General features: G+C 49.1%; 1 non-coding gene across 1 annotated transcript; it reads left to right on the forward strand.

The window, feature by feature from the left end:
- Positions 1-1,816: 1,816 nt before the first annotated feature.
- LOC113457028 lies at positions 1,817-1,923 on the forward strand. Its single transcript, XR_003377687.1, has one exon. It is a non-coding gene; the product is annotated as a U6 spliceosomal RNA (small nuclear RNA).
- The last annotated feature ends 3,108 nt before the right edge of the window (positions 1,924-5,031 follow it).

Genomic DNA, 5,031 nt, shown 5'->3' on the forward strand with positions numbered 1-5,031 from the left:
TAGCTCTTGTAGACCAGGCTGGTCTCGAACTCACAGAGATCCGCCTGCCTCTGCCTCCCGAGTGCTGGGATTAAAGGCGTGCGCCACCATCGCCCGGCTCTTTATATATTTTTTTGCATCTTTCAGGACAGGGTTTTTCTGTGTAGCTCTGGCTGTCCTGGAATTTTTCCTGTAGACCAGGTTGGCCTTGACTTGACAGATATCTGCCTGCCTCTGCCTCCCAAGTGCTGGGACTAAAGTCATGCACCACCACTGCCATTTTGATGTGCACCGTGACATCAATATTTCTACTACATGTGAAAAAAAATGCTTCTATGTCTTTGATACTGCTGTGGGATTGTTACTAACAGGCCGCCAGCCCTCAGAACAACTGACTCCACGATGGACCTATCATTCAGGCCGTAAAACTCAGCATGTAGACAACACCACCTGCCAAAACGAAAACAAAGACGTAATCCACCCAAGTCCACAGTTCTGGGAAAGGCTCTAAATGTTCTAGCCTGGCTTTCTGGCTTCTGTAGTTCCACTTCTGACTAACTGTTCCTGCTAATTGAGGTGTGTCAACCCAGGATATGATTTAGTGCTTAAAAGTTCACCCTGAGAAAGGCTTGGGGCTATACTGGGATCCCGGACACGCTAGTGCATGCATGTGGAGATAAGACAACTTTGGGGTCAACTCCCTCCTTTCATCGTGTGGGTTCTGGGGGTGGAGTTCAGGCCTGGTGGCAGGTGTCTCTCCTAAGTGGCTTCCCCAGTCCTGACCTTGCTTTTGAAGAGAGCATCTCTCATTGGCACGGAGCCCACCAGCTAAGCTGACTGGCCAGCAAACCCTACCTCCCCAGCAGAATCACACAGGTGTCTATGATGTCTAACTTTTTAACTTGAGTTCTAGGAATTAAATTTAAGTCCTCGGGTAGGGAGCAGGCACCTTGTAAGGCAGCCATCTTCAAAGTCTAGTCCATTACTTTGAACCCGTCCTCACTTAAGTTCTCAGGACACTGGCAGAATGGAGTCTCGTTTCTTTTTCAGAATCTAAGATGAATGACCCCTAGCCCAGCTCCCAAGAGAGTTCTTATCACTCTGAAAATGTATGATCTGGGCTTCCAGCATCATTGTTTCTCCCCGAAGTCTGGCCTTCTAAACTCTCCTGAGTGGACAGTCTAGCTCTGCCCTCAGCGTCCAGCAGATCCCATAGTCCTCTAGCAAAACGGAGGCCGCGAACCGCACCATGAGTCTTAGTGCTGCAGCTGTTCCGGAGCTTCCTCTCAGCACCACTTCCCTGTGTTGGTTCCTTTGTTGTCGTTGTGCCCAAATACACGACAAAAAGCAACTTAAAGGGTAGAGGGTCTGTCCTGGCTTATCGTCGGAGAGGATGCAGGCCACCACGAGGAAAGACTGGTCACAAGGCATCCAGAGTCAGAAAGCAGGCAAAGATTAACCTATTTTTTTTTTAAAAATATCATTTTGTTGTTTTTTTTTTAAAGATTTATTTATTTATTATGTACACAGTATTCAGCCTCCCATGTATTCCTGCATGCCAGAAGAGGGCACCAGATCTCATTACTGATGGTTGTGAGCCACCATGTGGTTGTTGGGAATTGAACTCAGGACCTCCGAAAGAGCAGTCAGTGCTTTTAACCTCTGAGCCATCTCTCCAGCACTTGTCTTTTATTTACTTATTTATTTATTTATTTTTAGACAGGGGTTCACTATGTCACCCTGGCTAGCCTGGGACTTGTTATATACAGCAGGCTGCCTATAAACTCACAGAGATCCGCCATCTTCAGTCTCCCGAGTGCTAGAATTAAGAGTGTATGTGCTCGCTTCGGCAGCACATATACTAAAATTGGAACGATACAGAGAAGATTAGCATGGCCCCTGAGCAAGGATGACATGCAAATTCGTGAAGCGTTCCATATTAAAAAAAAAAAAGAGTGTGTGGCTATTTCTTTAATCTTAAAACATTTTTGTGGAGCTGGAGAGATGGCTCAGTGGTTAAAAACATTGCCTGCTCTTCCAAAGATCCTGAGTTCAATTCCCGGCAACCACATGGTGGCTCACAACCATCTGCATGCCCTCTTCTGGCCTGCAGACATACACACAGACAGAATATTGTATACATAACAAATAAATACTTCGGGCTGAGGAGGGAGGGGGACTTGATGGGGGAGGGGGAGGAAGGTGGGAGGCGGTGGCAGGGAAGAGACAGAAATCTTTAATAAATAAATAAATTTAAAAAACCACAAATAAATAAATATTTCAAAAAACATTTTTATGTGTGCATGCATGTGTGTGCGTGTGTGCGTGCGTGTGTGTGTGTGTGTGTGTGTGTGGCACATACATCTCCTGCCCTGAGTTTTTTTTTTTGTTGTTGTTGTTGTTTTTCGAGACAGGGTTTCTCTGTGGTTTTGGAGCCTGTCCTGGAACTAGCTCTGTAGACCAGGCTGGTCTCGAACTCACAGAGATCCGCCTGCCTCTGCCTCCCGAGTGCTGGGATTAAAGGCGTGCACCACCAACGCCCGGCTTACTCTGAGTTTTGTTTTGTTTTTAATTTCAAAGTACTCAGTATGCCAAAGTACCAGACTTAGGGTATCCTTTTCTGAGCCTCAAACGCGCACGGCTGTGTAAGAACGACAGCGTTTGCTGCTCACAGCCTGCTTTTACTTCCCTCCTACGCTCCCCAGTTAGCGGAGAAAGACGGCGCTCTGGCACTCCGTCAGCCGCATCGACTTTTATCACGCGTTGATGCCAGAAGGAACAAGATGGCAAAGGGACTAGAGGTCCGCCAACTTGAGAAGCCCTGTTTTTACTAGGCTGGATCTTAAGTCTGGACAGCGGTAATGGGCGCTACATGAGAAGCGTGAACACAGCCGTGCCAGGGCAGAGAGAGTAGTAGGGGCCGGTCACACCGCATCCCACTTGAGAGACCAACATGAAGACTGTCCTAATGGGCTGGAAGGCCTGTAGCAGCCCCCCTTAAAGTACCTCCCTACGTGTGGGATTGGCGCAGTGAGGGCAGCTGAGCTGCAGACGTGTTCTTCCGGCCTCTCCCTGAGAGGACACCTGATTCCTGGGAGAAAGCCGGTTTGTTCAATCAATTTCCACCTGTGTCTTCCCATTACCAACCCAATCCCTTCCCCAACGTCTTGAGGAAACTCTTGGTCTGTGAGAAGCCGCCAGGAGTGAGCCAGAGTAGGGGGCAGGGTGGGGACAGTAGTGTACCAAGAGCCCGCAGGGGTTGGAGACTGAAGCTCTACAGACTGGTGTAAGCAAAGCCTTGTGGGTGAAACTACGGGGCCAGAGAACTTTCTGTAGCTTCTTTCCCAGTTGACTCAGGTATTGAAGAAAAGCCTAGCCGCTTGCAAGACAGCTGGAGACAGGGCCGTGCTGCTTTTGATCACGATACAATAGCGCAGATCTTACGGAAGGAAATGGGGGCTCAGAAGTATTTGGGTCATATTCATGGGCCCCTCTTTATCTTCATCAGCAGCATCTGATACGTAAACATTTGTTCTACGGGGATGACTGTACGGGTATTATTACTGAAGGGGTGGGGGTTTAGCTCAATGGTGAAGCACTTGCGAGGACCTGGGACCCATCCCCACCATCAGAAAAGCAGAAATTGAAAGCCTTGATTCCGGGAGACCCCTCAGGACTTCCTAGCAAACACTGCCAGAGCCTGCTCTGCTCTAGGGCTTACAGCTGCGTGTAGAATATTGTCCCCTCCCCCAGATGATGTGACCTAAGGATGTGAGTGCAAGGTCTTCCTTTAGGAAGGACCCTAGCAAGCCTCAGGGGGAGCCTGAGGAATGCAGGTACAGAAGCTGGTCACACCAAGAGAGGGGGGGGGAGGGGGGGCACTGAGCAGCAACAAACGTGAGGCCTGCGGGGCAGTCCAGCTGTTGCTTCATGCTGCCTCTCAACATTACTCAGGACCTTCCTGTAGGCAAGCCTCACTCTTGGCGCACCTATGAGTGTGTGTGTGTGTCTGGTGTGTGTGTCTCTGTGTGTGCGTTTGTGTCTCTGTGTGTGCGTGTGTGTATGTGTCTATATGTGTCTGTGTGGCAGGTGGTGGATGTTTTCAGGGAGATATAGTTCCAATGAAGCCAGATGAAGACAATTGTTCTCTGAACCTCAGAGAGTAAGCTCTGAGCCCACAGTCGGGACTGTTTTCCGTACCAGGCCAGTAGAGTACGTAACCAGCCATTCTTGGTGATTCCTACCTGGGAATCTTGGAATCAGGCAAAGATTCCACGATCTTCCCGAGTCCAAGCTGGAGATGTCCTTCTGACACTGATGCCGTTACTGCGATCACACTGTGATGGCTGAGAAGCTCAGTTCTGGGGACATCTTTGTTCCGGGCCTGGAAACCAAGACTGGACGCCATTCTAACTTAACCCCCTTGAGCCCTTTCCCTTTCTATTCCTTGATCTATATCCTCCTAGGACTTGGTTAATACGAACCAAAAAGACATTTTGCCTTTCACAACCCTTCTCTAGGGCAATAAAACATAAACCTCCTGCTTGATGGGAAATATAAAATGATGGCTAAAGGGCCATAAATTAATCATTCAAGTTCCATCCAGGCACCCTGCCTGCAGTGGCTCCTTCCTTTGTCTCCTGGGGACCCTAAGTGGTAACAGCAGCTGGGGCTGAAGGACAGCTTCCACCTCAGCTGCCACCGCTCTCTCTCTCTCTCTCTCTCTCTCTCTCTCTCTCTCTCTCTCTCTTTTTCTCTCGGCTTTTCCCTGTTGCACTGAGTCAATGGGCTGGGGAGGATCTGACAACATCAGTGTGAAGCCTCTGTTGCTAGGAGACCCCTTGAGAAAAACGATGCTTCTGATTGTACACAGCAATATTGCAGGTGTCCTGAGCCTGGAACGCTTTCCTTCCTCCCTCTGGGACCACATCATCAGAACTGCCAATAAGTTTGCTTAATAGTATGCACACACAAACACACACACACACACACACGTGTGTGTGCGCACGCGCTACCTCTGACAATAACAATACGGCCCCTCAGCCACAAGCT

Source organism: Microtus ochrogaster, chromosome 1 (assembly GCF_000317375.1).
Source record: "Microtus ochrogaster isolate Prairie Vole_2 chromosome 1, MicOch1.0, whole genome shotgun sequence".
NCBI lineage: Eukaryota > Metazoa > Chordata > Mammalia > Rodentia > Cricetidae > Microtus > Microtus ochrogaster.